The following is a 23,089-nucleotide window of genomic DNA, read 5'->3' as shown; positions in this document are numbered from 1 at the left end:
CGCCGTGACTTTTTCGCTGAACCGCTCACTAGGATTGCCTCAAGTCACAGATTAAAAATATAACCACATAATAATGTGGTCTCAACAATTTATCACAATTATTTACATTTATGCCCTCAACGGGCTAAAATTACGAATATGCTCTTCTAACCTAATCAGGGCCTACATGCATACTAATACACATAGTCATGCATCACCGATATTCAAATAGTCATATAACATGCTTTTAATCATTTAATTCACATATAATCCAGTTATGCCCTCCCGACACACTAATCAAGGCCCTTAAGCCTTATTAGTGAATTTGGGTCGTTACAGTCTGTGATCACAAATTTACCTCAATCGAGACTGAAGTCTCGAAAGGGTAGGATGAATTTGAAGTTGAACCCAGACCTATTGTAAAGGTGGGCTTCGAGTGTGTACTCACACGAGAGAGTGGGGAAGTATATATCAGTTTTAAGGATCCCAGATTTTCAGGGATAAAGTTGACAGTTACCCAAAAAGGTGATATTTTCGGGATTTGTGCAATTAAAACCCTAAATCAAAACCCTTATTTCTTGGCTCACGCGAAACACTACCCTTAATATGAAAAACCCTATTTTTTTTTTGCATTTTTTGCACTAAATCTGGGTTTGAAAACCATGACTTTAAATACTTTGGATCAAAATTTTATCAGATAAACTACTTTGCAAAAACTAGATACGAAACTAGTAAGCATACTCATGATATAGAGGAGTACGTAAAAATGCATGAAAAACAAAGTACGAGAGTTAAGAACAGATACTTACACACAGAAGCTTACGAATATAGTGAAATCAACGATCGAAGGAGCGGTTGCAAGAAAGATTTCACGGAGTCGAAAGTGCTAGAGTTAATTTTCTTTTTTGGCTTGGAGAACATGCAAAGAAAAAAAATGAGCTCTAGTTCGTCTTTCTTTTCTTTGAAAGTTAAGATGAGAGAGAAGAAGAAGAAGAAGAAGACGAAGAAGAAGCAGAAGAAGAGAAAATTACTATATACCTGTCCTAGAGGGAGGTCAAAGGTCGAACAAATCTAGACCATTGGTTTGATTTAGAGTGTGATCTAACGGATGGGGTGCAAATATGATGATGGCGGCAAAAGAGGAGATACGAAAAGACATGGGCAGATGAAAAGAGTACTCAGGTACTTTGACTGCGCAATCCTTGGGTGACGCGTGCCCAAACTCGAGTGTGGTAGGTAGCTCAGTTTTCGGTGGTAGAAGTTCAAAAGTTTCCTTCTCATAGGATTCGAACTGATACTTTTGAGGGGGCAAAACGTTACACCTCAATTTCAAGAATGGAAATTCTGATCTCGAAAGTTAGGCTCGTAAGGTGCAAGCTCAAAATAAGCAGATTCGTGATATAATCAACATTAATGAGAATATCAAGGAGAGTCTCGCTGAGTATTAAAACGGCAACGTCAGAATTGGTGAGCTTGGAACTACGTGGTCTCGAAGGTGTTCTGAGGTTACAAGTCAAGCTCGAAGCTACAATGACATGGGTTCAACACTTGTATAAATCTCTAGGTTCATTTTTTTCCATCAGATAAGATGGTTCGAGCTCGGACATTGTGAGCTCAGATAGGATGATCTCAACAAAGTTACTTGTTAACGCCGAAGCAAACTGAGCTAGCAAGCTCGTGCTGATTGCTTAGCTCGAAGACATGTAAGTCGACAGTTCGAGATCGATAACCAAATGTGGATGCGGTTACTGTTTAAGAATCCCTATATCCAAGGGATTGGTTGTAATCTGTTATTAAATCCCGAGTGTCATGGGATTTATACGCGTATTATATAATTATATGCATTTAATTGTATTTAATTTGAAATTTGAATAATAACTCCCTGAAATGCGAGGGGAGATATTCTGTAAACCAATCTATAAATAGATTGGAGCAACTCATTTGTAGGGGACTGAGAAATTGGTATTGGGGAAGACTGCTAAATTACTTCCAAAAAAATTTGAGAGAATTCCATAGTTGAATAATATCGACTCGTGAACTAGGCAGATTTTAACTGCTAAACCACGTAAAAAATCGTGTCTTCTATTGTTTGCTCCTTTTGGTATTGTGTTTAATTTCTCTTCATTTATAAGTTGACAAAAAATGGCGTCAACACCTTTCAAGCTTACAAAATTCAATTGACACTACCTCATCTAATCGTGGGCTCTTGGTGTCAAACCACTATAAATCTTGGTGTCGTTTATTACTTTTGTCCAGTCCTTAATTTTTATTATCATTTATTTGACTCAATGTCATTGGGAAAATCTGTGGTAAACAATCATAAAATGTTTTAATTATTATATATTTTATTCAATTTCAAATATAAATGTGTTAATGCTAGATTTCGTCAAAGAAAAATAGGATAAGAATTAAGTAAATTTAGATGAATAGAATAATGAAAAAAGCAGAAATTTTACGCGATACAACTATTAACTAAGCCTAGTCACAAGTCTATGTTAGTAAGAATATTAGAACCAAGTATTACAACTCCAAGAAACTAATTTACTATGAATTCTAAAAATATGTCTAATGAATTTAGGACACGTTTATTAAATAGTAATCGGAATTGGAATAAATCAATGAGAGAAATGAATGGGAAAAAAATCTAGAAGAATCGAATTCATTATTGTATTATGTTGTTCACTAAAATTGATTGGAAAATGAATTAGAATCATTTTATCTTGTTTATATAACCAAGAAAAGGAATCAGAATGCTTTAATTGACAAAATTGCCCTTTTAAAAAGAAATTTATTTTATTTTTTATTTATTAATATATATAATTAAAAAGTAAGTAATGAATAAAAATATATATTCATAAATGTATATCATATGGTATGAGTGGTATATATTTTTGAAATACAATATTATAATTATAAAGGTGTTGTTTGGTAACAATTAAAAAAAGAGTTTTTTTATTTAATTAATTAAAAATTTGACAATTAAACATAAAATAGTGTTTGATAACTCTATTTTTATTTATTATTTTTTTTTAATTTTAAAAAAAGTGATATGTTTTTAGAGCGTTTTAAATATTTTTATTAATAAAAGTCAATTTTCCATTATACATTAATCTTCTCGCGTCAAATTTTTTATCTTTATTTTTTTTTGGAACACATCAACTACATTTTTAGAACAAAAATAAAATGTAATAAGTACAATATATATAATAAATAAATATTTTAAAAAAATAAATACATACAAAGACTAATTTGGTACAAAATAATAATAATAATAATAATAACTTAAATAACTAAAAGCTAATTAAATTAATAAATTATATTCCACGAAATATGAACAAAAAGATCTATCATATATACATCATCATATATGTTGGACCTATCAATAATATTTATGCAAAGTTGTTGCTTATATGCAAACATTAAATACCACCTACCATGAATACGCTTAAGAAAAAAAAAGAATCAATCATAAATATGTCCATCATTTCTCTAATAAAATAAGGGATAATTGCGGCATAAACCCAATGTTTGGGTTTTGTACGCGGCATAAACCCAATGTTTATTTTTAGTGGCAAAAGTACCCAAAGTCAGTAAAACTGTAATTCCGTCAGTCTCCTCCGTTAGGCAGACACGTGTCACGTTTTTATTGGTCTAAATCATAATTATTTTTAAAATATTATTGAGTTGGACCAATCACGAAGTGACACGTGTTGGTCCAGTCATCACGAAACGGAAACCTAACGGAGGAGACTGACAGAATTACAGTTTTACTGACTTTGGGTACTTTTGCCAATAAAAATAAACATTGGGTCTATGCCGCGTACAAAACCCAAACATTTGGTACTTATGCCGCAAATATCTCATAAAATAATAAAAAAAAAAAAAATTTAACATTCTTTTGCAAAAAAATCAAACTTAAAAATTAGTTACTTATGATGAAGTATAAATAATAAATTTGAATGTTAGTTAAATATTAATTATATATTTCATAATTTTGATTTTCAATGAATATTTATGTATCTACTTTATCAATATATTATTTATAAACTATTTTAATAATAATACCAATATAAATAACATGATCATTATATAAATATATATATATATATATTAGTTCTAAAACTAACATAACGTGCCTACCAATTTTTTTTTTTAAATTTATTCAAAACAAAACTCATTATTAGTTGAGTTTTATAACATTCTAGTTATATATGCATCTTTATTTAAATTTTCAACAAAATATTTATCCTAAATAATAATAATCACAATAACATTAATAATAAAAATAATAACTTTTTAAATTCAAATTCTTAAATATCTGTTTGAATATCCATATATCGATATTTTTTCTATTTTATTTTTATATAAAAAATGAAGTAAATTAGTTTTGATTAACATCATTTAAATTTACTTCTATCATGTATTGTTTTGGAAAGTTGATAATGAAAAAAGATTCATAGAATTTAATGTTCACTATCTATATATGTATAAATAATTATACCTGGGTTAACATATTGGGAATTAAAACTATCTATATATGTATGATAAACAAGATGCAAGAAGATTAATTACAATTAAAGTGAAAAACACAAACACAAATATATACCATAACATAACATATCTTTAATTTAAAAGAATTAAAAATTAAAAAAAATATAATATGTTACCTGAAGGTGAAGTGCACGTCTGGAATAACCACAGTGGAAGTAAAATGTAGATTTGATTGTGTAAACAGAAGTCAAGAAGAAAAACAAGAAGAGAAAAAAAAATGTTGAAAGCACATTAACAATAATGAAGAAGAGAAGAAGTTAGAAGAAAAACGATAAGAAGATAAAAAAAATGATGCTTACGTTAGACAAATTAGACTGATATTTATAAGGTAGAATTGTCCATTAATTTTTAAATATAAAAAATAAAAAGTAAAAAATCAAAATAAATTTTCAGCGTAATCTCATTCATTAAAGAAATAAGGGAGAACCTTTCCCTTACTTTTCTCCTAAATTTATGTGGATCCACTAGTCTTTCCCATTCATAATATTTAGTAAACACTTGAATGGAAATAGTTAACATTTAAGTGATTCCATCCCCTCTGAGTAAACATGCCATTAAGTATGATAATTTGTCGGAACGAATACATTATTTCAACTCTATTTATAATAGGATTTTGCATAAATTTCTTTCCCACATTTCCAGAGGAAGTTACATATTCAAATTAAAAGAAAAAAAATAGTTATTCTAATACTTAAATACAAATATTTAATCAGTTCCGCAGAATATGGAACTAATTCAAATTAAAATAACAAGTATTATAACTGCCAATCCGGATACATTGCATAGCAACACGACGTGATTCAGTTGTTCACATTCCAGAGTTGATGATAGATGTTAGTTTGATCATTCCATTCATTTGGTAAAGAACTTACCAACCTGATCGCTAACTCGACTTGATGTATCCAACTTTCAGTCTTCGTAGCAGTTTAATTTGGTTTAACATTCAATAGAAATACTTTGACGAAAGGCCCTTTAACCGAGCAAACATTGTGTTTTCGATACTCGAGAAAGTAGTTCAAAAATTAGGTATAACAAAAGGAAAATAAAAAGAATGAAGATATAGGGGTGAGAGATATTAATTAAAATACTTAAATAATCGATATTATTATTATACATATATATAGAGAATTAAAGTCAAAGTTCAAAAATTTAAATATATATCTATAGATCTATATAAATGAGATCACCAAGAAAATGATGTGACACTTTAAAAACTCTTCAAATTAATCTAATTATTTTATTATTTAATCTAATTTTTTTTATTCATTTTATAAATATATATATATATATCTATATAAAGGAGAGTACTGATGAGATAATGTGACACTCTAAAAACTCTTTAAACCACTTTATCTATTTTCTTATTTAATTTATTTTTTTATTCATTTTATAAATTATAATAATAAATAATGTAATTTTCTAAATTTAAATGAGATATTTATAAGATATAATTATTTAAATATAGATAAATATCTATTTGTGAATTTGTATACATTCTAAACATTCTCTATTAATCTCATATTTTCTTCTACTCTAATTTTTTTTTCTCTTCTTCTCTCTAAACTCTTTCAATTTCAATTTTTAATGAATTCCAATCCATATCTCCAAATTTGATTGATTTACGTGTTAATGATAACACAATCCACTCAGGTATTTATTCAATTATTAATGTTTGTTAATATTTAAAGTTTGCATATTTATTCAATTATTAATGTTTGTTAATCAATAAACCTTTTATTATAAATTATTGATATTGATATTCTAACATCCTCATCTTATTTTTCTATCATGTTTTAGATATTATCGGATGCTTATGTTGTATAAGTGATATTGAGATTGTTGGAGGTGGTTAGGAAAAAAGAGACATCAAAGTTTTAACAAATTAGTAAGTATAAGCTAATTGATAAATCTCTAGATAGATTATGTAGCATCATTAGTAGAAAGATTTTTCACTATCTCCAATGGTGTGGAGGCAATTGCAAATTCTAAGATATTTATATGTTTCATTTAATTACTATTATTATTGAAAATGAATAGAAAATAGAAAAATAATAAAATTTATATAATCATCTTATTTTTTATTTGCTTATTTGTGGTCAATTAATTTATTATTATTATTTAAATTTAAATAAAATAATTTTTTTTATTTATTTATAATAATATGTTCATATCTATTTTGTAGACTTTTTTTTTAAAATTAAAGATATTTTATAAAAAAATATATCATTTTGTATATGAATATAAAATATTATTATCGATGGATATTATTAAATATATTATTATTATATTATTTATTATTATAAGATATTACTTACACTACAAGAAAAAATGCTTTTAATAACACAAAAAATGTGTTATCAAAACATACTATTACACTTTTTGATGTGTTAAGACCGACTATGTTATCGTAGGTCAGGGTACTTTACATAACACTTTATCATTGTTATACATATGTGTTATTGTACTGTCAACGATAACACACTTTCTTTGTTATTTTAATAAATAGATAAGTGTTTAATTATATTATTTATAGTCGATTATATAACACATATCAACACTTATAAATTTGTGTTATACTACACTTTAGTATAACACATTTTTTGTGTTATATAATGAAGTTTGCATAACATAATTCTTTACTTATAAAAAGTGTTATTGTAATAGATATTATAACACATTTTTCGTATTATTTTAATATTTAGATAAGTTTAAATTCTCATTATATATTCATTTATATAACACTAATTTATTCTATTATATTTTTATTTTTTATTTATATAATTAAAATTAGCTTTCTAATATATACTAGCATCATCAAATGAACTTGATTTTCAAATAACAAAAAGTAAAAAGCATTCAACATTGTATTAACAATTCAAAAATTAGTTTAAAACATTCAACTCTGTCATCAACAACAAAATGTTCTTTAAGTATTCAAGTAGTCTTAAATATTCAATATATTGAAAAGTTACTACTTTCAACACAAAATATTGAAGAGTTTAATTTTTTACGTAATAACACGTCAAAATTTGAGTAGTTGCACACTCTTATAGTACTATTTGATAGGAAAGAAACATGCAATTGAAGTTGCTTCATTGTACCAGCCACAATGATCTGATCTTCACTTCCAATTCTAGCAAAACCAACACACTCCGTGTCTTCATTGCAGACTACAACGCAACATAATACAACAACATTCAATGTTAAATTGATAAACTAAGTCTGATTTAGTTCTTTGAAATTCAAAGTTAAGACATGAGTGAGTTATAGAGTAATAGTAGTAGTTATCATTACCAGATTCTACTTTTGCTTGCACAACTTCCAGGAGCTGCTCAATGGCAGTCTTTATTGTCATGTACCTAGGTGGTTCATACTGCTTCTTCCCTCTAAAATTAAACAAGAAATACAGAGAAAAACTCAAAACTTGCATGCATTAATTTAAAGATCCAATCCTAGGAAGCCACAAACAGAGAAAAACTCAGAACCTGCATGCATAAGAAGATCATGAAATTTCTAGGAAGTACGAAGCATAAATGTAGAAAGACAGCTCTGACGTACTGACCTGTTCAAAAAATAAAAGTGTTACTCAATTATCAACACATAAAAAGCATAGAACAACAAGATTCTATTGCTACTACAAAAGCAGAAAACATAGAAACAAATGACCAAACTCCAAACAGGAGAACTGCATTTACCATTAAACACCTTTCTACATATAAAGAGCAGGTTAATTGCTAAGGCAATTGCTGAACCAGCTGTAACATACACAGCACAAAGTTCATACGCACAAAGAAGAGCAACAGCTAAAAGTAAAAGAACAGCAACAGCTCTTGTAGAAGTAAAATTCAGTGAAATGTGAGTGAAACTTTCTGAAGTCAGGTGGCCAGAGATAAAAATAATATAATTCATCAAAAACTTCATCACAATAATGTAACAGAGCTTTAACAGGGCCAATTAACCATTTAATATAATTTCCACCTGAATGGACCCACTAGAGATTAAAGATGATGAAATGGGATAAGGAAACACTGAAAAGGCTAACACAGAGAGCTTGAGAGAGAGGGAGAGACCATACCTCGGTAGAGAAAGATAGAGACAAACAAAAACCAGATTACCTCCTCACTACTACTTTTTGAAAAATTAGAGAGAAACAATGCACACCTAGGGATTCTCCAAATCAATGTTAATAGAAATAACGATGAAGAAAATGAGATGAAAAATCGGACCCTAAGGAGTTCTTTTAAATATATTAAACTTATTCACTCTTCAAACATTACTATACGCTCTATACTCAAGGGATGATCAGAAAGTCGTTCTCCTCAACACCAAAAGCTAGTTTCTTATTGTTACTAAAATCACTCCCATAAAGAAATAGTATAAATCAAGAAAAACAAAAAGAACAAAGAACATAGAGAGAAACTAATTTCAAAGGAAAAATAAAACAAATAAGGTCATTAAATACAAGAATTGAAACTTATCACATTTGAGAGTAAGGGAAACCATGAAACCAGACCTATGCAACTCAGGAGAAAAAGAAAGGGAAAGGACAATTCATACTAACTAATTTATCACCCTATATTCCATAAGAAGAACCAATATGAAGAAACAATTCATACAGTTTGTACTAACTTCTATCCCCATTTATTTCTTCTCTAAAGACCTAGCAAGGTTAATTCCTTTCTGTAAAGTTCAATACAAACATAGCATTGATGTGTAAATAGCTTTGGAAAATTTTTCTCTATGACAGGTAACCAACAGGGCATCAAGTATGGCATCCAAATTAACAAGTAGAATGTGAATATGGCTGTTAGAGGTCCTTTATGAAGCCCATGCTATTCCTCTTATTCTCCCAAAGTTTCTCTTTCTTTCTAAGTTGGAAGTGGGAAATGTGTTTAGAGTTAGGTTATGGGAAGTTTAATGGAGGGGCTTTTCTCTTTTTAAAATCTCTTTCCCTGGTATTTTCTTATCTTGGGGTGATAATATTTTTAAACTTTCTATGTAACACTACTGAGTTTTGCTTTTGCTGGTATTTTCTTATCTTGGGGTGATAATATTACTTTTGCTTTTGTTGTCAAATACCATGAGTATCACATAAACAACCAAGTAAAGTGAACAGCAAACTAAACTAAACCAAAGACAGCAATAAGAAAGTTATATATGCAACTAGCTACATAGAGAATAGAGGACAAAAGATACAATAAGAAAGTGGAGATAAAAAGTCTAATGAAAGCAAAAGACAGATTCAAGCCCAAAATTCAAGCCTTATCATATTAAACCATTCACAACCCCTTAATGAAAGTTTATAGTCCCTAAACACAAATTAAAACTAACTTGTGAAGATGAAAGAAATAACAAGAATGCATATTCTTCATCTTGATTATGTATTATACAGGTAAGGCAGGGCAGGGCATACACGTATATAATTTATATATCTTACACCTTTATTGCTACATAAATGGCTACTAACGGTAATGCATAGAGCCAAAGGTACATGATTAGAGTGGGCAGAAGGGATCATACATCATCTTGATCATCTATACACACCACATAAAAAAATCTGATTATGAAAAAGCTATAATAATAACTCAATTTACTCATATGTCTCACTGAAGCATTCCATCAAACAATTATTATGCATAGGTTAAGCAAAGCTTAGTTTTATATAATAACCAGTTTAAGCAGTCAAACAAAACAAAACTTACAGATAAATTGACTCAAACATCAATTAACACAAATACACTCTACACATACGAGTTTAGCCTACATCACTGCGGTCTTTGACCGAACTTCGGTGGAGCTCCACCTTTCTGGGGCAAGACATTCACAACCTGCAAAAGAGAAGTTCAAAGTTAGCAAAATTATTAGTGGTATCAATCTGCATTTTGGCCAAACTTTACAATATAATTCACTAATCAACTGAAGTCAAACAAGGACAGACCTTCAAGTCACTGAATGTATTAGTAGCAGAGAAGTTCACAGAAATCGAGAAAAATACAAATGAGTCTGTTGGGTGAACAACAAACTCCATTGATCCACTGCAAAGAATTCATCATACAAGATAACTATCACTTAAATTGACATCAAATAAATTATTAAGTTTCAAAAGGAAAACAGCAGTAAGAATTTCAGACCTTTGGTTCGAGTTGTCAATAAGTAGAATGGACCACTCCAACACAAAATTCCTTGGGTCGAACCTACAACCAATAAAAAAAGAAAATTGATACGGAACTCAAATAAAATATAGTGCAACTCATAAACAATGCAAATGGATACTGACCTTGAACAACATAGAGCTAGTAAAGTTCAACAAAAATTCCAGTCATGATATGATAAATATCCTAAAATTTCATTGACAATGTATGATATATACCTCCATATGTGCTACTGACAAGTCATTGAGAAAAAAGAGGACCCTAGAACATGGTTTGCTATTTTGTGTAAATAACAGTAATACTGATGCAATGGTTTTTTATGATGCTATATAAAATGCTGATAGAAACTCAAATTAAAAAAAAGAAGAGCAAAACATATAATAGAACAAAAACAATAACCATAAAACAAAGACAATCAGATAAATAACCAAGAAATCAAACCCCAAAAAAGAACCCTTGGATCCAATATTGTGGTTCAGCTACGACAATTCCACACATAACAAATGTACAAATTACATTAGTAAAAAAAAAAGAAAATTATGCAGAACATAAAAGGACAAATCAAGGGTTAGCTACATAACAGAAAGTTAAAGTACAATGCAATATAGTAGTTGTGGCAACCATGAGCAATTGTTATATGTTATTTAATATAAGTCAAAGATAAATAGATAAACAAGAAAATATATATAAATATAACCCATTAATTTTTGGAATTGATATAACATATATTTTCAAAGCTATTTTTGAAAGAAATGTGAATCTGGGTCACTAATGCAAAACCATAATACAACTAACAACCAAATAAAATGAATAAGAAAAAAACATGACTCAATCCAAACAAACCATGATATCATATATGGCATGGGGAAGAATATACATAACCCTATAAAAGACACTACAACCAATTCAACAAACCCAAATTTGAGACTAAGTGGCATGGCAAAGAACATGCAGAAAGGTCATGTAAAATCCTGCTATAGAACCAGTGAAGTTCTCTTATTTTCTGAAATTAGTACTCAATATAAGGCAAGCATCTATAATCAAATATTAAAACTAAACACAATAAATGAGGAAAATATGGTCTAATATATTACAAACACTTTCAACTTGCAAGCATCTTAAATCTAGGCTCCCTTGGCAATATATAAGAATAAAAATATAATTGAAACATTAGGTCAAATGTGGAGTAGAAAAAACAAGAAAAGATAAATAATTGAAGTAAATCAACGAAAGATATAGAATGGTGAAGTGAGAAAGCAAATATAAATTACAGAAGTCAATACAAAAACAATATTATATGGCTTAATATAAAAGGAACAAGAGTTCCAATTAGCCACCGACTTTATTAGTTAAAGAAATGTAAAAAATTAATTGTCCTTAAAGAAAACTATGGTCTACAATACTCACTGTTCTAGCAAGAATAAATGCAGCTGTAGCACCAATTGTTGCACCAATAGAATCAGCAACGAACCCCAAAGGCAACCCAAATAGATATCCTCCACCAAGCTGTAAGAGAAAATAAATAGCACAAATAATGCATTGATAAAAATAAAATAAAATAATACTAACAGATACACTTTCACACTTAAACCAAATAAGTTGACTAGACAGACTTTATTCATTCAGAGTTCTATTTTTTTTGGAGGGGGGAGGATCACTGAACAGAAAATTACATACTTTATTAAACAGACTATAAAGGTCCAAAATAATGTCATTGTTTTAGCTCTGCAATAAGAATTAGTGACTTTAACTTACTGTAAATATTGACTTGTTCTACTTGCCCCACCTTTGCCCTCAACTCTCTGACATGGGAATATTGTTTTCTCAATAGATCCCCTTTTAGTAATACAACCAAAATTGTATAAAATTTAGCTAATCTAATTTTCAAATAATAGAATTGAAGACACTATATATATGACAATTATTAGGCACTAGACAAGGAAACGTGAAATGGGGTAAGAGGTTATCTTAAATACCTTTGATCTTACTTCGCATTTAATACATAATTAGCTATTATATCTTATGAGGCACAATCTGTATTAGATATATTATATACTTCGCTGCAATATAATCCATTACATGCTAAGTAATAATAACACAAACATCCCCACCCAATCAATATCATCAATATCAGATTTCACATCAAAAAATTCAATAAAATGTATTAGCTATTCAACATTGTTGCTATTAGTCTCACATACCATCAATCCAAGTTCTCAAGTAGTGTTAGAAACATGCTCACAAAACTTAGCGTTTGTAGCAGCTACACAAATTTTGACTTTGATAAGATGTTCTTAAAGCCGAAAAGAAAAAGAAAAGCAATGTCAATCAGACAAGATAACATATATACACAGAGCGCACTAGCACAATTTTGACTAATTATATATAAATGTATCTTGCATTATACACAAAACCATGTGCTAAAGTTCCTAAGCCTAACGAGTATACACCAAAAATGAGTATTAGTTGACTTGGAATAATTACCAACCAAACTAAAAGCAAACACAAAGAAGAAACATCAGTACGAAAATCCTTCATGATGATATATCTCGATTGCTCTTTGTGCCAAAGACTAAAGTTCATGTATTACGAATTGATAAATACTGTGGTTAGCTGTTGTTCCCATGACTGCAGTGAAATAGTTGGACCATATTTTGATTATTTTAACAAGGAACTCAAACACATGCACATTCTAGACTAGCAGCAATAATCTACATTACAAGTTTGGATTATTTATTTCATTTTAATGTATGACATAAATGAAAATTTACCGAGTATTCAAGCATGTTTTTGTACGGTCTTTCAACCTCGCGGAGCACAAATGGTTTTCCATTTATGTAAATAACAGGTTCCTCTCTCATATTGTGCCAAAGAATTGGACGACCACTTTTTGAGCCACCAATTCTTTGTATCACAGATCGTATTCCATCAATAGTTGGATTTGCCACTCCATAAACTGGAAAACCAGGAACTTCCCGAAAATTAGGGGCACCCTCCACTCTTTCAGGTAAGTTTTGGTTTTGACAACATGGGCAGTGATCACTTCTCAGAACAGTTTGGCTGCCTATAACCTCACCATTTCTTGATGCAACAACTATACCCATCTCAGAAGGACGGCCATTAGTAGATTCAACAATCTTCATGAGGGATGGCTTCAAACTTGCATAGCCAAGTGCACCCATTGGATCTCTCCTAAGCAGTCTAAAAGAGCACCAGATTGCAGAAATATTATTAGTGACCAAAAAATTCCAACAATAAGAATGCCTAAGATATGACCTAGTTCATCATGAATTAGGAGAGGAAAAAAAAAAGGCAACATCACATATGGAAATCCACTAAATAATCCTCATATACATTTTCTCCTTCCTGTTCCCCTTTCTCAAAATTAGATACAATCAACTTTTCAAGTCAAAATATTGCAATGTGTAAAAGTTGTTCTAGAAATGCAAATTTATAACATTATTTTGAGTCTCAACTTAGCATCAAATGCCTGTAGAAAAGAATCACCTTAAATCCTAAGAACCCTTGGCTTATCTAACCTCAACATTAGTCATATACCTCAACATTATTGGAATTTTTTAACAAATAATACACATTGCTCAGAATTTCTCTATGGTGATGAGTCTGATGACTCAAAACAGTCAGTTGGGATCAATCATAGAAGTAAAAGAAAAAAAAAATAATCAACCAAACCAGTTGGGATCACATTCAATGTTTTCCATATTATCAATTTTTTCAAATTTATTTAACTAGATATGATAAGCACTTGTTAATACCTGCGAAGAATGCTATAGAGTTCTGGTCTCGCTCTCATCCAGTCAGCAAAACTGCTATTACAAACAGATTTAGATTGAAGGGCTGATTTCTCTAAATGAATGTAGACAGCAAAGCATATAAGAAAGTAGTATCTCTCAAGATACTCCACAAAAAATGAAAGCAACGCCTCCCTTTTCATTTCATCTGGTTGACGTAAAATGCTATTGCGATAAGTGGCAATTGGCTCACGTAAGTTCTGTAAAATTTCAACAAATAGTTTCATGAGTTCAACAAACTTTTAATTTTAAAAAGATTTTTTTTAAAATGCCAAGAAAAAGCAAGAAATGGTTGAAAGAGATTTTCTGGCAAAAACAGATAATTTTAGATGATCTCTTATTAAATAGATGTTTAGAAAGCAAACTGAAGTCAAAAGGTGCAGCATGGGATTGAAGAGTTATACCTGCATGGAGGCACACTTGTCGATGACTTTATCTACTTGCCTTTTGCCTTCAAGGCAACCCTAAAACATAAATTTAATAATGAAAATTTTAAAAAGTACTAGTTTTTCAGTTTTTTCTTTTGAAAAAAAAAAGAGATGATTTAATGACCTCTAATACCCAAACTAGGCTTCTTATGACGCCATATTCTCCTCTACGAAGTGCTTCTTATGTGTTTGGAAAGTTGTCAGTGGCAATAGCAGCATCGTCTGAAACTCTTCCGATTGAAGTGGATCTTGGAATACCTATTTATGCAAAAAGACTAAGAATGAGAAGCCAACATCGTCAAAGACTGACTAGTGTGTTGTGCAGATAACAACATGAGAAAGAGGCGGAAAAAAGGATACAATATTTTAAAACTAGAAAATAGTAAAAGTGATCCAGCAAAAATTAGCAATAATATCAGTAAGACATTTGTTTTTGGCCCATTATCTTTTCAAAGAAGATCTAGTAACTTTTATTGAATGTAAACATGTTTGAAAATTTTCTCTCCAAGCCGTCACATTACTACTATTATTGATCAAAAAGCAAACTCTCGTTTAGAGCTTGAAAATCAACCATCGGCTTTGTCCTAGCTTTTTCAGAAATATTAAACAGGAATTCTTTTGGAAGAAAATTAAAGCAAAAGGCTTATTTGGGATACAATTACACTCAAAGTCTGGGAAGACTACCAATCAACTACTTCATTCCTAATTACATACGTGATGGAAGAGATTATTAGGCAAAACAATTGTAGAATGGTATGGTATTTTAAATATTTCTTCCTCCACAACACTGGTCTAAGAAGCATATAGATACGAAATTTCAATATGCCACATCAAATGCTAATTATGGCATGTTAAAAACCTTTCAAAAAGGATTTTATTCTTCACGGTTATGTAGCTTAGATACTGATCCAATACTAAACTACTTGTGATGTGACCTAGGAACTATTTGGCCTTGCTCTAATCTAATTTGACACCTAATGTCATCTCAGCATTTCTCAGACTTTCCTCAAGATGTACATCACTCTCTACTTTTTCTATTTGGATAACCACTCTTTCATTGATATATATATATATATATTACACTATTCTCCCTCCTGTTGTTATATCGATACTTCAAATAAAGGTCCCTTAACCGACTAATCATTAAAATCTATTTCGTAATAATGATTGAACAATTAACAAATAAACTAAATGGAACAAGAAATTTCCTTGCCCTTCATTTTCTTAGACTCTTAGTATCAATATTCTGGAATGCATAGACCTCTACCAGCAATAGCTTTTCTCCGGCTCTAATGTTACATGTTGTCGAATTAATATTATTAGCATAGCAAAGGGTTAAAATTAACAGATTATTGAAAGTGACAAAGAGAATAACCAGGTTAACAAGACAAGATATTTGTAACATGATGTCAAATAATGTAAATACAATAATTAAAGTCATAGTGTTCATTATATTGATGAATAATGATTATTCCAAACAATGAAAGTAAAAAAGAGTACAGAAAGCAGGAATGCTACCAGATGATCCTATTCTGTTGAGATAAACTAAAGTTGCAATCACCATCCCAGTTGTAGTCTGCCCACGTCCCATTTGACAGTTAAATATAATATTTGTATTTATATCAGCTTGAGAAATTTTATGAACCTAAGAATAAAGAGTGAAAATTATAGACAGCAGTAAATATATTATCATAGAATGACTTGAAAGAAGTGTTTGACATGACAAAATCCAGTCTGCTCATAGAAACCCATTCATATTATCTATTTGTTCTTATTTGAGTACAAACTAAGAGTAGTGAACATTTTTTACATGACCTGTAGGTAACCATTGTCTACTACAGAACACTTAGGCAAGCTAAAAAGAGAATTCTTCCCATTTCAACTCACCAAAATATCAAAATCCAACTCCTTGGGTGATTTTTCATCAGTTATAGGAACACACTCATAGTCAACAAGGTATCTTTCTACTTGTAATTCCTTGTACACCTAAAGGAAAGAAAATAAGTTGAGTTATCAAAACAAACTAATTTTTTTTCTTGACCCCTTCGTATGAATAAAATTAAGTAGAAATACCTCTAGTGGTGTCTTCACAAAATCACGAGACACCGGTTCCCATTGGTCCACCATTTGGCCATTTGGCAATTCATCGGTGACAAGGATCTTGTTTCCATACCTGGGATGTCAGATGTGCAAACAAATCTATCATTCAAGCTGATAAATCTAACATCTACAACTAAATACTTACCTGGCTTTCCAAGATCGAAGAGAAGAACGAATCCGAGAAGCCCAACGACTGGAAACGGGTTGACAGAGAGAAAGAGAGAGAGAGAGAGGAGATTTGAGAGAGTGGTGAGTTCGGAGACCGTACCAAGTCGAAGAAATGGGTCTCTTCTTTATGTCAAAATGTTGAAGGAAATGGGTCTCTGTCCTTTGTTGAAGAAATGTTGAAGGAAATGAAAAAAAAAAAAAGCTAAGTGGCGGGATGGCTAAATAAATTACCGCCCTTTTTTTCATTAAGTTCCCAATATAATACTTTTTCGTAATACTTTTTTATTAGTATTATATTAATGTGTTATGGAAATGGGTATTTGGTGTAGTGTTATAAGATATTGTTATTTAAATATAGATAAATATCTATTTGTGAATCTATATACATTCTAAACATTCTCTATTAATCTCATATTTTCCTCTACTCTAATTTTTTTTTCTCTTCTTCTCTCTAAACTCTTTCAATTTCAATTTTTAATGAATTCCAATCCATATCTCCAAATTTGACTGATTTACGTGTTAATGATAACTCAATCCTCCCGGGTATTTATTGAATTATTAATGTTTGTTATTCTTTAAAGGTTGGGTATTTATTCAATTATTAATGTTTGTTAATCAATAAAGTTTTTATTTTATGTTATTAATATTGATATTCTAACATCTTCATCTTATTTTTCTATCATGTTTTAGATGTTATCGGATGCTTATGTCGTATAAGTGATATTGAGATTGTTGGAGGTGGTTATGAAAAAAGAGACATCAAAGTTTTAACAAATTAGTAAGTATAAGATAATCAATAAATCTCTAGATAGATTCTGTAGTATCATTACTCGTGAAATACCGTATTTTAATATTACCAAGTGATTTAAAATAAACAAATTAATTTAATGCGGAATACTGATTAAGTTGTTTAGACAGATTCCCATTTTGTTAACACTACTTATGCAACTGTCTAAACAGAAACAGAAAAATAGCTAAAAAAATCAACACACAAGAATTTTTACGTGGTTCAGAAATCCTTTCAGATAACATGCGTCCACGGGGCCACGCCCAGAGAATAAACCAATTAGTAAAGAAATAATGTGTACAAAAGCATTGACTTAAACAATGTAAGTCTCCCTCTTAAACTATTGCCACAATCTTGTTGTACTCTTCTCTATGAATCTGGTTTTGATAAAACGTTGATTCTCTTGAAATCCCTTCAAAGAATAGCGAGTGCTCGCTTCCTCCCGAAGTGGGACTAAGATAGAAACCTCACCCAAAGATCCTTATGCAAACGTTCACAATAGACACTACCTGTTTACAAGGGACTAGATAGATATCCACAAGTACACTAAGCTCTCGCACAAAAATTAAGGTGAACAAACTGAATCTTTACAAATAAAAACACTCTTCAAAATAACATAATGTTTACAAAAATTCAAAATGGAAGAGATGAAAATTCCAAAGGCCTTGGCTAGATATTTATAGGCAAGGAAATCGTCCAAGGCCAACATTTTCTAAGATCTTCGAAATCAAATTGTAAATTCCTTTGATTTAGGAAATCAGCCAGCCAGATGAATTCTGTGTCGACAGAAAAGGAAACTGACGAGTCAGCAATGCCATCAGTTTTACCTGGCAGAACGAACATGGTCGTTTCTTTTGACCATGTTCATTTTCAACACCTTCTTTATTACAGAATGAACATAATCCCTGAAAATAATCTTAAGATAATTGACATACATATTTTTACCAAATAATGTTTATTTGTGATAAATAAGGTAAAAATGTACTCACACTTAAAATAGATTTTCACACTAAAAAAATCAGCTGAATCAATTTGATAATAAATTATGAATCAATAATGATATGCTACTGATTTTCCTCAATAACTTTAAAATATTTTTGTCTAAATTAAAGTTTGCCAATAAAGGATTTTACAATCTCCCCCTTTGGCAACTTGATAGAAAAAAATATTTTAAGAGTTTATTTTGAAAGACCCTGCAAAGAAGATCCAGGTTAGAGCAAAATAGTAATGTAATTACTCCCCCTGTGAAAAACATCTCAATTGTAACAAATATGACAAACAACAAAATAAAATCACAAACAACAAAAATAAATAAACCTTCTTACTACCCCTTGTTGTCTATCAATAAGCCAAATGAGTGAAAACAACACAAACGACAGAAGCCAAACGAAAAGACACTTTACAATTTATTTAAACCAAAAGAGAGGAAATCAAAACAAAGGCAGAAACAAATGGCCTCATTTGAATGGCCCCGCAGCAAATTGAGACATCATGGTGTGATGAAGTCCCTCTATGGTCAAGAGAAAAGTCTTGAGACTGTGAACTTCAGTTTGAACAGTTTCCAGAGTAGTCTTGACACCAGCGAGTTCCGTAATGACAGAATCAGCATCGCCAGCTTTGAGAGCAGTCCCTTTAGTCGTCTTGGCAGATGAGGATTCCTTCTTGAGTTTGTAATCTACACCGGCAATGGGAGGTGTCATGATTTCATATTCTAACCGGAGAGGCTTTTGAGAATCAAGCAATTTGTATATCAAATGTGGAAACACCAAATATTGGCCTTTCTTTTTGGCTTTACCTAAGGCAGTGATCTGATAAAAAATGAGAGTAGCAAGATCAACTTGGAGACCAGTCCCGACTTTGAACAGAAAGAAAGTCGTGTCAAAGGTAATGCTTGAGGTATGAGTGTTGGGAATCTAGTTGTTGATGGCAAATTTGTGAAGCACGACATAGTAATGAGTAAGATCGATCACTTTGAGAACCAAGTGTTGTTCCCAAACCATATTCTGTCCCACCAACTCAGATAAAATCTTATCTTTGTTGAACTCCACATCATCATTGATAACAATAGAAGGTATATTGAGAACCTTGACAATTTCAGTAGCACTAAACAAATACCAATGACCCCGAACATAAACTTGACCAAACATAAAATACTTGCTATCAAACAAATCATCATTAAGATTAGCATAGAATTCCTGAACAACCCGAGGAACAAAACCATCAAACCTAGTTAAAGATCCTAACCACCCTCTATCCTCAATATTCTTAATGACCCCAAACACTCTATGGGCAGAGAAAGAATTTTTTTTCTCACAAATAACATCTCTATGCACATAATGCTTCATATTTTTCTCATTGTCATTGAAACAGAAACTCAAAGAGTGAGCTTTAAAAGATGAACCTGATGTGGCTTTAGGAACCGCTGGTGACTTCGTACGGATCTCAGGAATTTTCACAGCTTTCTTGCCTTTTGGAGAAACAGAAGGGTCCTCTGATGGGTCATATTCGGCTTCAGATGCAACATCATCATCAATAGAGGCATCATCTTCAAGGGGATCATCATCAGAGGGTACAAAAGCTTCAGATGGGTCAGATTCAGATGGGGAACAAGGTGGAGGAATCTTCTTCACCTTCATCCGAAACTTGGAGAGAGGAGTGGAAACCATGGGAGAAGAAGCCTTTGGAGTGGAATCCAAAGGATTAGTACCTTTGGACCGAGGGGAGATTCGGTGGAGTTAGAATGGGTTTTGGCCGAAACACCTTCATGATCAAAGACATCTTCAGAGAGGGATGCTTAGACCTTTTTGGAAGACCCAGGAACAGTGGCGAGTGGAGTTGTCGATGAAGGAGGTCTAGATGGAGCTTTGGGGGCTTTAAGGTCTGGAATGACCACGACTTGCTCGTGGTGGTGGTTACGTCAATGAGGCTGGGTTGAGACAAGGTACTCTTTTGAGCCTTTTTCTTGGTGAGAGATGGAGATGTAGTCAACGATTCAGCCTTTAAATCCTTGAGAGACCGAGAGCCACTTCCTCTGGTTTTCACCATGGTTGCAAGACAATGAGAGAAAACTGCCACAAGGAAAAGAGAAACTGAAAAAAGAAAGAAGAAGAAGAAAAAAGAAAACGGTTGTGAGAATGGGGCCTAGGATGTCCGAATATAAAGAATGAGAGAGATAGGGATTTGATCTTTATTCCCTTTTCGATAATTAAATGGAATATACACTTTTGTAAAGTACACGATAATATCAAAAAAAAAAACTTCCAAAAATAGTACACAAAACAAAATTGGGAAAAAAGCCATAATAGGAAACTTTTGATCTTAAAAAATATGTGCTAAAGACAAAAGAAAATTGATACAACATGCCACTTTTTACACACATAGATTCGATTCTCCTTTAAATGTAAATATATATTTTAATTTTTTTTATTAATTTAACTATTTTATATATATGACCAAATGTACCAAAAATATCCCATTTTGATGTGTGCCCAAAGTCTTCGTGCCCTTGTCTAAGGAGAGAGAAACAATCATTAATTCATAACAAATTTTTACTATAAGGTTAGAAAATATATTTAATATAAATCATGCTTTTACATAAAAAAAATATCACAAAATATTTACTCCTGTCACAAAAAAAAATATTTTATCCAAATCAATGAGTGTGTATGAGTCTTACAAATTTTTCCAACAATATATCTTAGGCATTTGTGTGTGATTATGAAAGTAGAGATCATTGCCTTGTATGGCAATTTTAGCCTTTTTCTTAAGGAGTGCCCAAATTAGACGCTTTCACACTACACTGTAGGCAACCTTTATCAGTGGTAGAGTATCTTCTACATATTTTTTGTTACATAGTTCCAACTTCCTCAAAGATAGCAATTACACAACAGTGTAGGTAGATTTATTCTAAGATGGAGCCTGGAAATACTTTTCAAGGATCAAATGCTCATACACTAAACATAGATTGATTTGGAAGAATATTAATGGAGGGACTATTTATTTTCATTTTATTTTTTATTTTTTTCAAAAATGCATGATATATATTAACTTTAAATTCTAACCTGAAGTAAAAATATATTTTGACAAAATGATTGAGACTTTTTCGATGGACAAGGACAAGAAGAAATTACACAAATTGTTCTAGCACAGGGATATGGAATAATATAAACAAGAATTAATTAGGACACACCCCCAACGATTTCCTGAGGGAATCAAACCTGATTGTATGAAGGGCTTTGGTAAAAATATATGCAGTTTGTTTGTCTGTCTCAATATATTCTAAGATCAAAGTTTTATTTTCAACAAGTTCTCTGATAAAATGATGATGAATTTAAATGTGTTTAGTGCATGAGTGTTGAACATGATTTTTTGAGATATTAATTGCACTAGTGTTATCACAAAAAATAGTCAAGGTTTTAAGATCAAACCCATAATCTGTCATCATTTGTTTCATCCATAATAATTGAGTACAACAGCTTCCTGCAGCTATGTACTTAGGAGATTGAATTTTGTTTCTTGCTATGCCAAGAAACCAGATTGTTTCCCAGATAAAAACATCCACCACTTGTACTTTTTATGTCATCTACATTACCTGCCCAATCAGCATCACTAAAACAAACAAGGTTAGAGTTTGTTTCCTTTGAGTACCAAATTCCATACTCTTGAGTACCATTCACATAGCGAATGATTCGCTTTACATCTGTCATATGGGATTCCATAGGCTCCCCTTGATATCGAGCACATACCCCAACACTGTACCTAATGTCAGGATGACTAGTTGTGAGATACAAAAGACTTCCAATTATGCTTCTGTATAATGTTGGATCTACTTTTACACCATTTTCATCCTTGGTCAGTTTGATCGTGGTTCCCATTGGTGTTTTGGCATGTCTCCATCCCAAATTTCTTGATCAAATTTTTTGCATACTTACTTTGAGAGATGAAGGTTCCATCTTTTGACTGTTTGACTTGCAGTCCTAGATAATAGTTTAACTCACCTACCATGCTCATTTCGAACTCATCTGTCATTTGTTTGACAAACTCCTGCACTAAAGTGTTAGAAGTAGAGCCAAAAACAATATCATCAACATAGATTTGTGCAATAACAATATC

At 31.1% G+C, this 23,089-nt stretch overlaps 1 long non-coding RNA gene across 3 annotated transcripts; it reads right to left on the bottom strand.

Annotated features, from left to right (window-relative positions):
* Positions 1 to 7,553: 7,553 nt before the first annotated feature.
* On the bottom strand, positions 7,554 to 10,537 carry LOC133821522 (uncharacterized). 3 transcript variants are annotated; one of them, XR_009887643.1, is made up of 5 exons: positions 10,469 to 10,537; positions 10,282 to 10,358; positions 8,016 to 8,092; positions 7,825 to 7,916; positions 7,554 to 7,700 (listed from the first exon to the last, which is right to left on the bottom strand). It is a non-coding gene; the product is annotated as an uncharacterized LOC133821522 (long non-coding RNA). The 3 variants fall into 3 exon arrangements; XR_009887644.1 differs by lacking the exon at positions 8,016 to 8,092; XR_009887642.1 differs by lacking the exons at positions 10,282 to 10,358; positions 10,469 to 10,537 and adding an exon at positions 8,606 to 8,841.
* Positions 10,538 to 23,089: the final 12,552 nt, after the last annotated feature.

Source organism: Humulus lupulus, chromosome 3 (assembly GCF_963169125.1).
Source record: "Humulus lupulus chromosome 3, drHumLupu1.1, whole genome shotgun sequence".
NCBI classification, from domain to species: Eukaryota; Viridiplantae; Streptophyta; class Magnoliopsida; order Rosales; family Cannabaceae; genus Humulus; species Humulus lupulus.
Note: the sequence above shows the minus strand (reverse complement) of the source record. Positions and strands in the feature narration are given on the sequence as shown.